The 12,543-nt window shown below is 42.9% G+C and overlaps 1 long non-coding RNA gene across 1 annotated transcript; it reads right to left on the bottom strand.

Moving 5' to 3' along the window:
• Positions 1-6,433: 6,433 nt before the first annotated feature.
• Positions 6,434-7,146, bottom strand: LOC135383835 (uncharacterized). The gene is made up of 2 exons (XR_010420095.1): positions 6,853-7,146; positions 6,434-6,570 (listed from the first exon to the last, which is right to left on the bottom strand). It is a non-coding gene; the product is annotated as an uncharacterized LOC135383835 (long non-coding RNA).
• Between the last annotated feature and the right edge of the window lie 5,397 nt (positions 7,147-12,543).

Below are 12,543 nucleotides of genomic sequence, written 5' to 3'. Positions count from 1 at the left end.
ATTTTATTTCTTAAAATTTTATTATCAGGTTCATAATGTTCCACCTGACGTTAGAATTATGAAAGTCAATTTACAAAAAAAAAAAGATGTGATGTGTAATGAAAAAATGTGCGCTTTCAATGATTCTCCAATGATTCCAACAATGACCAAGACCATTGTTGGATTCCCCTACTCCCTGCTGCGTAACCTTAACGAAAGTGTACGGGAACTCAGCTTCCCTCTCTCACTTCGTTTCCACTAGTGGGTCCTGAATGAAAAAGACGTGCTTCTGTGATGTATATTTGCGCTGCGTGATTATGAAAAATGTTTGCCTAAATTAATTACTGCTTTTGACTTTGTTTCAGATGATCAGTCGATTGATATTAATAAAAATATTCTACTAGTTTGGAATGTATTTTTTAGCTGTGTGCGTTGATTTTCGCTATAGCAAACACAATAATTTACATTTCATATGAGTTGTTTGTGGCTTCTGCGTATAGAAATTACTGTTGCAAAGTTATCATAAAAAAAGATGTTATTAAATTTGTTTCCCGTTTTCGAATTAGTATTGTTTCTATCACTGAATAAACTTGACTTTCACTCGATTGATATTATGTGAGTTGAGAATAATGAATGCCTAATAGTTGTGTCTGATCTGAAATACATTAAATGGAACGTTTCTCGTTTTGGTTGAGTATTGTTTGCGCCGATAATATTCGCTCGTTTGCTCAGATAATGTTTCTCTAAAATCAGTTTGCACTGACATAAAAGTCTATTCTTAGATTTTTTTTTGCGTGCTATTGTTTTTTATAGAATTCTTATTGTGTTCTTGAGAGAAGAATAATTCCAATGTCTATTTGCGATCTGTAAAAATTTCGTCTCTGTACACCGGTCCTAAGAATATTTCCTTTTGGATGAAAGAATGTGAAAAAGAGAGAGGATTTCCCCACCCCACAGATTGACAACAGGTTCTTCGCTTTGGGCTGTATAGAGGAAGAGAGTGACCCCACCGGGCTGCATAGAGGGAGAGAGTGACCCCACCGGGTCTCGAGTCTGGTTGTACTGTGTAAAGCATAGCTGTGCTGTGTGTTTGGATAGTTCTGTCAAGGGAATGTTTATAGTGCCTGAGTAGGATGAAAATTCTATATTGTTAGCTCGCAAGGTTGATTTTATGATAGTTCAAAAGATATATTATTTCAATTTCAAATTGTAATGTTTGATAGTTTGTTTCGCTATTATGTTCCTTCTTTTTCAATTATTTTCCTGCATGTGTCTGTTGTTTACCGTTGGTAGATGCACCGTTTAGAGTGTTTCTCTACTATTCATTCGTGCATGTTTCTTGTTTTGTTAGATTGTTCTTCAGCTATTTATCCTTTGTGTACCTCTTGTTTACGTGTTGGATTTTGGCTCTCTATTAGCTGTTGATCTTGTTTCAGTAATAATTTCCTGTCTGTTGTTTACACTTTGGCAGATGCGCCGTTTAGAGTGTTTCTCTGCTATTCAGCGTTAGCTCTGTGCTGTATTAAATTATTCATCATGTGCCGTTCAAAGTGTTTCTCTGCTATTCATCCGTGCATGTTGATCGTTTTGATAGATTCTTTTTAATTTATTTTCCTGCATGTGTCTGTTGTTTACATGTTGGATTGTGTATTACTTTGGCTCTCTATTGATGGTTTTGTTTCTCATTATTTCCGTGTGTCTATGCTGTTTACTTAATAAGAAAATGATTAATTGTGTAATGTTGGAATAATCTTCCCTTGCGCTCGAAAATGTTCATAACTGTCAGGTGTACGCCTCCCGTCTTCAACAAATCAGGGCAGATATTATTAGAGCTGATTGTTGGCTAGGAGCGTGCTTCGGTGAAGTTCATTTTTTAATATATTTTCTGTGTTGAATTCATAAAACAAAGTAAGGTTTGTAGTGTCTCTTAGAATGAAAATTGTAGGGGTTCGACTAGATTAAGTCACGAGGATGATTTTATGATAGTTAAAAATTATAGATTATTCTCCTCCTCTGTTGTTTTTGATTAAGAATATCTTCTTTGTAGTGTTATAGATTTGATTTCCTCTTGTGTTCGTGTCCCATGGTCTTCCAGGTTCTCTGCTGTCCACATACATATATCGGCACTTGTAATTAAAGCTCCAGTATGGTGGTCACGTATAATAATGCTCGACTTTTTATAATAAAACTTTTAATTTTGATTGCAATCATATTGATTAAAAATATATTTTTTGATTAAATGTGTCATAATGGAATATTAGCTGTTGTGCATGAAGTTACGTACATCCTGTCAGAACTTTGTAATTAAAACTCCACTAGGGTGCTCATGTTAGACTTTTTATAATAAAACTTTTAATTTTGATACACGCGCCACCTGAAAAAAAAATGCGAACGAAGTCGGCCCGGGGTGAAAAGTCGCCAAAGATGTGACCTGGTGTTGTCAGTGTGCATGCCCCTACTTGCGCGCCGCATGAAAAAAATGCGAACGAAGTGGGCCCAGGCTGGAAAATTGCCAAAGAAGTCAGCCCATGGTGTAAAACCGTAAGTGTACGCTCAGCTCTTCAGCCCCCTGGTAAGCACACGGACAGCCCCCCACCTGCGCGCTGAAAAAAAAAATAATAAAAAATCGCTAGAGAAGTCGGCTCAGCTATTGTTCTTGAAGTTACATACATCTATCAGAACTTTGTAATGAAAACTCCACTGTGGTGCTCATGTGAAACTTTTTATAGTAAAATTGTAATTTGATTGTAATCGTATTGATTAAAAATATTTTCTTTGATTGAAATGTGCTACTTCTTCTGCTTAATTTTAAACTTGCGTGATTATCACTAATAAAATACCCCTTCAATGCTATTGCTATATAATTCCTGACACTAATGACTTTAATAAATATATTTTCACTTGTACTTTTGTGTATAGCTATCCTTTGCATGTAAATCGCCTACTGCACACCTGCTGTAGCGGGAAAAAAATTGCGATTGAAGTCGACACAGATTGAAAAATGATGAAAGAAGTCGTCCCAGGCTGAAAAATGTGAGCAAGTAAGCGCTCACGCAACCCTCCGGCCACGCTCCGCCCACCGCAGCAGCCCTCCACCAGAGCGCCGCCTGTCGCGAACGGGAAAAAGTCGCGAAAAAATTCGTCGCAGATTGAAAAATGACGAAAGAAGTTGGCCCAGGCTGAAAAATGTGAGCTAGTAAGCGCGCATGCAGCCCTCCCCCCGCCGATAAGCGCTCGGACAACCCTCCGCACAGGCGCCGCGCAGGGAAAATACGCGCAGGGCTCAGGGCAGAGCCCAGAGGTCCATGTCTGAGTTTAACATTGTCTGTATTTCTCAACCTATCTATACTACTCGTTTCTCATGCAATTTAATCCAAGTGACTATGTGTGGGCTACATGACTTTTTTTTGTGTATTTTGGGACAATTCACATGTGTACGCATATTGCGCATGCTTCTCACTAGTACTGTGGGTTTCTGCACCATAACGGGATACTGTGGGACTGTCAATTTGGATTACGGTATTGTGGGACTATTCCCATGTCTACGAGTATTACCCATGGTTTTCATTAAAAACATGGGTTTCTGCATTGTAATGGGATACTGTGGGACTGCCAATCTGGATTGTAATATTGTGGGATTATTTCCATGTCTACAGATATTACATATGCTTTTATTAAAAATATGGGTTTCTTCATTGTAATGGGATACTGTGGGACTGTATATATGGGTTGTGGTATTGTGGGACTATTCCCACGTGTACGGATATCCTAAACCAGATAGACAGTCCCACAGTCCCGTTATACTGCAGAAAGCCGCATTTTCAATGAAAAGCATGGGTAATACCCGGAGGTTTCATCTCAATTCAGGCAAGCCCGTCCGTTGAGGTCCTTCGATTTTGCTACACATTTTTTGTGTGAAAGCCACATCTTTGTGATGAACATTGGCACAAATCTCGAACTTCAAATCGGAACGGATAAAAAAATTGAAGCGCGCACGACGGTGCCTCATCGGAGCGCACGACGGAGCGCTCGGGCCGAAGTTTGAGACAGCCCTATGCACCCTACGTACAAGTGACGGGGACGACATTTTTTCTACCCGTTCTCTACATACTGGACTGTAACTGTGTGGCATACGCTGATACCTACTACTGCCCTTTCGCGTGAGAAAAAATCGCAAAAACGCCGTAGAGCGCGTTTTTGCGTGAACTTTGTCGCCTTCCTGTCGGGGAAGTGGATATTAGACCAAAGTTTACACTGAAAGATAGCCCATTAAGTGCTCTTTCTAACGGTATGCTGTTAAAGATTGTGAATGATAAAGCTAAGGCGGTATGAGGGAGCAAACCGGGATCACCATCGAAAGATACGCCGATTTCACGGATCGATTTCTCGAAAACCCCACCTTTAATTTTCTCGAAAAAAATATCATGTATTCATCATTCTATTGCCTTTCAAGTGGTATAAATTTTGTAGGGACTAAAAACATTTAACAACCATAGCGGAGCGAAAAGGCGACACATGGGTAGCAGTGACATCTCACAGGCGTACGGCTGGATTAATACTCCGCAGTCGTGCGCTAACGTCTGTATATCCACGTCACCATTTATTCCCTGCGTTTCCATATGCAGGAGAATGATCCCTAGTAGTTTCTTGCGCCGTCACCGTGTAGGCGTGTTTATATTTTTTAACTATATGAGATCTAACGCCAAAGGGCCAAGATGCTGCTGCCAGCCTTCTGCCTCTTTCCTTGCATTTCGCTTCGCTTTGCATTCATCCGCCACCTATTATGCGTCAACGCATCTTTGACGAACACACGTCCGGCTTCCAAAGCCACGTCTTGGGAGGTCGTTTTCATTAGGTCTGTCGCCGGAGCGCTGTACTTTACAACCTAACACTTCCTTTCCTGTGTGCTTCGTAGACGTGCTAACGAATATGACCTTGCCAGCTTACCTTGTGGCTACTAATCACCAGGGGAGAGGGTCGAGCTTGAACAAACGCGTGTTCTTGGTTCTGTCCAAAGTGAAGGCTCCAAACCATTCCGTGTCCCTGTTCGATATAGTACCATTTTTCGACTCGTCCACAGTACGGAACGTGCCTATTGTGCGGATTACGCACGACGACATCGTAGGAGGATCTACAAGCAGCGCGGCTTCGTGCCTGTTTCATGCCTCGACATCGATGCACTGAAGCAACTCCTCGGCTCGGATGGCAGTGGTGCAGTCAATGATGAAGACCAGTTGTGCAAGAACTGCGCAAGGTATTTCCGTTCAGCTATAGCTGAACTTTCTCAGTGGTCTCCTCCCACATCTCCACCAGACGCAGTGTACGTTCAGAGCGCAGAAATTGTTGTTGAAATTAACGAGAGTATTTCCACTGCGAATATTGGTGTCACTCCACTGCGGAACCCAACGGCAGTAAAACTGGAACGAGTAGCGTCGTACGTTTCCCGTAAAAAGAAAGAAGTTGGCAACGCACTAAGCAAGACAATAAGCCGCAAAATCAGTGAGGCATTTAATGTGGATGAGCCTGCGACGCCCGATGCAAGTTGTTCGAGCTGCTCTACCTATGTACAAAATATTAGGAGCGCGACTAACACTTCTAACACCTAACACTTCTTCATGAAAGCATGACAAAGAAAGAAGCGTTGAGACTAATCACAGAAGCCACAAAATACGTCATAGAGAAATCAAGAGCTCTAAGGGCGAAGCACGGAGTGTGGGTAATGCCCGAGAAGTACACGGGACACCCTGTCAGCGAGGCTGACGTAGTTACTGCGCTGAAATACTATCTCCAAGACGAGATGGACTGTACTGTCCAAAGCCCTAACAAGAAGGATGTTATCCACGTACTGGAAGACGGCGAGAGAGTGGCTGTGACGAAAAGGTTTGTGACACGCACCATACGTGAAACCTTTAACCTGTTTAAAAGCGCTCATCCGTGTGTCAAGATGGGAATAACGAAGTTTTATACACTCCGGCCCAAGTGGGTGCAGACAGTCCCACGCCAACAGCAGTGTGTGTGCTCGTACTGTGCGAATTTCGACTTGGTCATCGCAGGTATCAACAGTGCTTCATCCGCGCAGCTAAAGGAAGAGGACCTAAAGACGATGCCTTTGTGTGATGAGCCACAAGATGCCTGCTTTTCCCAAGACTGCACACGTTGCGCAGGGGCCAAAAAGATTTCTCTGCAGAAATTGAAGATACAGCGGGACGACGACGTTAATCTAGCAGTCTGGGAAAATGGAGACCTCACAAGGAAGACGCTAAAAGCACCACAATTTCTTAAGGAAGTCAGGAAATGCACCGCTGTTTACATCAAGCACGAACACATACGCAACGTCCAGAGGAACGCCATCTGGTACGAAAAACATCTTGTCGAACGACGTCATGTCGTGTTGCACTTTGATTTTGCCGAAAACTGGTCAGTGAATCTATCAAGCGAGGTCCAGGGACGGTAGTGGAAAACAGATCAAATTTCTTTATTCACTTGCGTGACAACAACACCTGTGTTGACAATGAGCTTCGCACGGTGAGCGACGACATGTCCCATGACACGGCGTACGCACTTCTAGCCCTGGACAGGATAGTTGAGGCCCTGGAAGAAATGCTACCTGTGTTCACGCATCTCATCTATATCTCAGACGGTGCAGCTGCGCACTTCAAGAATAGGTATCAGCTGTACGAGATGACGAAGAACAGGCTGCTAGTGAGATGGTTGTATTCTGCTAGTGGTCACGGCAAAAATGCTTGCGATGGTGTTGGCGGTTCTTTGAAACATATGGCAAGCTTACACAACCTGCGGTGTACAGTTGCTGCAGCAATTCGAACACCTGCTGATTTCGTCCGTGTTCTCAAAGAGAAAAATCACTCAACGCACCTGCTGGAAATTCCGTCGAGCGACATGACGGTGTTCCGAGAAGCAAGAAAGGAGGAGTGGGGGACGGTCCGTCCCGTCGCAGGCATTCGTTCCTTCCACGTGTGGTATAAGAAATGGAATAGAGGGTTCGACAATAAAAACGTCCTGCTAGCAAGAAGCGTCATCGACATGTATCCGGCTGAGTGATTGGGCCTGGCTTCAGGATCCGAACATTCCGTAGTCCAGACCCGCTGGTTCGTGATGCATGCAGTTCATCTACTTCAATTTTGTGATCTTGTGCCCGTGCATTCATAGACTCACGAGCCACGAGCCTCGTGATGTCCAGTGCCACCTTGTACGTGTCATGTGAAATACATTTTGTACGCGGAACAGAGAGTAAAATACATGCAGGTAAAGAATAAACACTAAATAGCTGTCTGTCAACCTGTGTCCTCTTAACGTGATATCTCGTGACTGCGGAAATGGAAATACGCCCGACGGTACAAGAAACAGTTTGGGATTATTCGCTTGCATGTAGGAACGCAGGAAATAAATGGTAACGTGGATATACAGACGTTAGCGCACGCCTGCGGTGTATTAATCCAGCCGTACGCCTGTGAGATGTCACTGCGTACCATGTGTCGCCTTTTCGCTCCGCTATGGTTGTCAAATGTTTTTAGTCCCTACAAAATTTATACCGCTTGAAAAGCAATAGAATGATGAATATATGATATTTTTTTCGAGAAAATTAAAGGTGGGGTTTTCGAGAAATCGATCCGCGAAATCGGCGTATTTTTCGATGGTGATCCCGGTTTGCTCCCTCATACCGCCTTAGCTTTATCATTCACAATCTTTAACAGCATACCGTTAGAAAGAGCACTTAATGGGCTATCTTTCAGTGTAAAAATCACTTTGGTCTAATGTCCACTTCCCCGACAGAAAGGCGACAAAGTTCACGCAAAAACTCGCTCTACGGCGTTTTTGCGATTTTTTCTCACGCGAAAGGGCGGTAGTAGGTATCAGCGTATGCCACACAGTTACAGTCCAGTATGTAGAGAACGGGTAGAAAAAATGTCGTCCCCGTCACTTGTACGTAGGGCGCATAGGGTTGTCTCAAACTTCGGCCCGAGCGCTCCGTCGTGCGCTCCGATGAGGCACCGTCGTGCGCGCTTCAATTTTTTTATCCGTTCCGATTTGAAGTTCGAGATTTGTGCCAATGTTCATCACAAAGATGTGGCTTTCACACAAAAAATGTGTAGCAAAATCGAAGGACCTCGACGGACGGGCTTGCCTGAATTGAGATGAAATCACCCCATACACACTGAAATAGTCCAACAATATCGTAATCCAGATTGACAGACCCGCAGTATCCCATTACAGTGCAGATATCCGCGTTTTTAATTGAAAGCAAGGGGAATACCCATAGACATGCATATAGTCCCAGGATATCGTAATCAAGATCGACAGTCCCACAGTATCCCATTAAGGTGCAGAAACCCACATATTTAATGAAAAGCATGGGTAATACCCGCACACATGTGAATAGTCCCACAATATCGCAAGCAAGGTTGACGGTCCCATTGTATCCCATTACGGTACAGAAACCCGTGCTTTTAATCAAAACTATGGGTAAATACGTAGACATGGGAATAGTCTCACGATACCGCAATCCAGATTGACCGTCCCACAGTATCCCATTATGGTGCAGAAACCCGCATTATAAATGAAAAGGATGTGCAATACCCGTAGACATGCTTATAGACTCTCTCTAGATATATAGACTCTCTCTATAGAATTCTCTCAAAATACCGTAATCAAGATTGACAGTCCCGCAGTATCCCATTAGTACAAAAACTCGCGTTTTTAATGAAAAGCAGGGCGAATACCCATAGACATGCTTATAGACTCAGGATATCGTAATCAATATTGCCACAGTATCCCATTACAGTGCAGAATCCCACATATTTAACGAAAAGCATGGGTAATACCCGCACACATCAGAATAGTCCCACAGTATCCCATTACAGTGCAATATCCCGCATATTTAACAAAAAGCATGGGTAATACCGGCACACATGGGAATAGGCCCACAATATCCCATTACAGTGCAGAAACTCGCATATTTAATGAAAAACATGTGTAATACCCGCACACATGGGGATAGTTCCACAATATCCTAAACCAGATAGACAATCCCACAGTATCCCGTTATACTCCAGAAACCTGCATTTTGAATGAAAAGCATGGGTAATATCTGTAAACCTGGGAATAGTCCAACAATATCGTAATTCATATACAGAGTCCCACAGTATCCCATTACAATGCAGGAACCCACGTTTTTAATGAAAACCATGGGTAATACGCGTAGACATGGGAATAGTCCCACAACACCGTAATCCAGATTGACAGTCCCACAGTATCCCGTTATGGTGCAGAAACCCACAATATTAGTGAAACGCATGTGCAATATGCGTACACATGGGAATTGACCCAAATTACATAAAGAAAAGTCATGTAGCCCACATATAGTCACTTGGATTAAATTGCATGAGAAACGGATTAAATTATGTGAAATGAGGATTAAAAATAATGAAAGGAAGATTAATTCAGATGACAAATGGATTAAATGTCATGGTATGATGATTAAAATGTACGACAAGAGGATTAATAACGACTGAAAAAGCTATAGATATATGCAAAATATGGGCACTCTTGGTTATCCGGTGTTTAACTGAAGAATTAATGCATCCGATGATATGCACGGAGCAAGACGTGACAATTAAATGTAATTTAAATTTAATGTAATATAGAAACTGATAAGTAAACTACCAGGTGGCTTTATTCTTGTTCCTCATAGATTCCTTTTTTTTTGCATACTGCCTAGGATTTTCCAGCAAATTTTCCTGTTTCCTAGGATATTTCCAGCAAAGCAGAAGCGCACTCAAAAGCGAGCTACCAGCGATACATCAGACCGGCGGTGCCTTCTTTGCACAGGACGGTGGTGAGAAATAGCACCGGGTTCTGTGTGGGTCTATTGCACATCATGTGGGCGGTGAGCTCAAGGGGGCTGCGTAGGTGCTTGGATCGCAAAAACTAATTTATATAGTTCATTACCACGGCGTGTCTCATCTCGCCCCGAGGGTTGGGGCAAGATGAGACAAACTGCATTTTTGAATTTCTTGTTCTGTGTTTATTTTAGAACCGGCTACGTCCGTTCTGATTTACAGATCAGAAGCTCTAGACCTCTGAGAATGTGCCTATGGCTAGTTTTTTAAACACGAAAAATAAAAATTCCACATTCAATTGCAAATTTCTGTCTCATCTTGCCCCACCTTCCCCTAACACGCACTGCCTTTCCTGCAGCACAATATTCGTCCAACAATCAAGTTCCCATTTCTTTTTACCGCAGTATATGCTCATTGAGCTCCACTGAACTAGATGTCTTCCATATTTCGCCTCCTTTTCTTAGTTAGGCAACTGTTAGGAATTCGTGTTAGTAATTAGCTTTTCTGTATAAAAATCCGAGCTTCGAAAACTGCGGTCGATTCTAAAACTATTCCGCAGCTGTTCAGCAGTGTTTGTTCCTCTTCCGGATTTGTAATAGATTTGAAAAATCCGGATTTAACAAGGGATTTGATTTGGCGTGCTGAAAATAAATCCGGATTTAGAGTGATTTGATTTACTCGAATAAATTTAAATACGGACTTGATTTTGATTTAATTTAGCGCCTCCTGTAGACTGCGGATTTGATTTACATCCGATTTGTTCCCTCAAATCCCCAACACTGCTAAATGGAGGTATCGGACGTGTAACCTCTACGATATTTTGAAATTTACATCTTTATAGCGGTTACACGTCGCTAAAAGTTACAATAAGGGGTACAGAGTTAAGAGTGTATGAAACACTCCACACCTGACCTCGTTCTGCCAATGGAACAATTTTGCCCCTTCCCGGAGCAAAACTTCGACCCACCTCTGCCAAACAAATTTGGCATCAGAATGTTAGCAGTATCGCTTCCGGTTGCAAGAAGAGACGCGTACGAAAACATGTGACAAGTAACATATGTAATGATGGTATATGCAAGGTATACGGCCGCAGTTTTCAACCAATACGAAGATAGAAAGATATTTTTAGTGACCATTGGTTTTGTGTGCACTGTAACACAGGGATATAACCAGGGTGTCGAACCGAACCCGAACCGTTATTTTTGCCGGAACCGAACCCGAACCGAAATTTTCATGACACTGTTGAACCCGAACCGGAGCAGAACCGTAAAAAATAATAGCGGTAACCGGTTCGCAACAAAACGGTTCTGACATAAAAGAAGTCAGCATAAGAGTTCCTCTCTATCCCCGAACGAAGACACATTGGTATCATCATCACGCGCCTATATCATGGATTTCAGAAATTTTCACCTAGCAGTGAGACGACGACGTATAGTAAGTATACTTTCAGCGTCTTTTTAACATGTTGATGCCGCACGCGGTGCGGCATCTACTCTTCAGAGACGAGGTGCCACGCGGACGAATGAAACAGGAATGGAGTAGGCCAGTTATGTAGCTCTACAGGACGAATACGCGCCCAAGATTTCCCTTTACACGTGAGCAGTACAAATTAAACAAGTCAGAAACATGAGAAGTGGAGAAGGAGCGTACGCAGAACGGTGCCTGTTTGATTGGTCGTGGCTTGAAAAGTAAATGTGGTTCTGCTTATTGGTAGTGCAGTTGTGTCGTGACATATTGCCTTTGTGTTGTGGATTAACTAGTACACTGCTGTGAGCTCGGACAGAGTAAGGCTGGCAGGCTTATTTTCGACATGCTTCAGTACGGTTTCATATCGATTCACGTTGCGAAGCCGGCTAGTACTGTCGTCTATGTTACGCTGTCCATCTTATTAGGCTTCCTTTAAGTGTATCTTGCTGGCACTGTGCGTGTGAAAAAAGAGATTTGGGGAACAGAAAGTAGCAGGACTACACCGCTTCAACAGCGTGGACTCTATTTGCAATAAGTGTTCATTTTTCCTCATTTCTCTCGCTAAAGGGCTACTTCACCGCTAGAGACGTCAATGCAGACAACAGCAGTAAGCTATTAGCCACGCATTTCCTGATAAAAGCAGTTTTATGGAACATACAAAACGGAAGCGTTGAACCGGTTCGCGAACCGGTTCGGGGCTGCGAACCGGTTTGCGAACCGGTTCGATTCTTGGCGTGGCCGAACCGGAACCGAACCGAAACGAAATCAAAACAATGCGAACCCGAACCGAACCCGTATTTTTTGCGGTTCGACACCCTGGATATAACACCCGCAGCCGAAGTGTACAAGGTTACATTACATCGCACGTAGATGAGCAGAAGAGAAACCCAAACGTGACCACGGGTGAGCTGCACGATTAATTTTCTCCACTATTTGCAATGCGCAAAGAACAGCATCACGCTTCACAGAAGATATTGCCTGCTTCAAAGCCCTTCTTATGTCATTTGATATTTAAGTTGGTCTGTCTGTTGCTGCTGTATCTCTCTCTCACACACACACACACACGCGCACACACACACACGCACACACACACAAACAGATTTCAGTCACCCCAAGCCCGAAACAAATCGTTATTCGATTGAGCTTTCTCATTCAAGATACAAAAGTACGATATCAAAGAGTACAAGATTACAACAGAAATCGGTGGCGGCGAGCATAACATGACAACGGTGCAACAGGC

Source organism: Ornithodoros turicata, chromosome 2, assembly GCF_037126465.1.
Source record: "Ornithodoros turicata isolate Travis chromosome 2, ASM3712646v1, whole genome shotgun sequence".
NCBI lineage: Eukaryota > Metazoa > Arthropoda > Arachnida > Ixodida > Argasidae > Ornithodoros > Ornithodoros turicata.
Note: the sequence above shows the minus strand (reverse complement) of the source record. Positions and strands in the feature narration are given on the sequence as shown.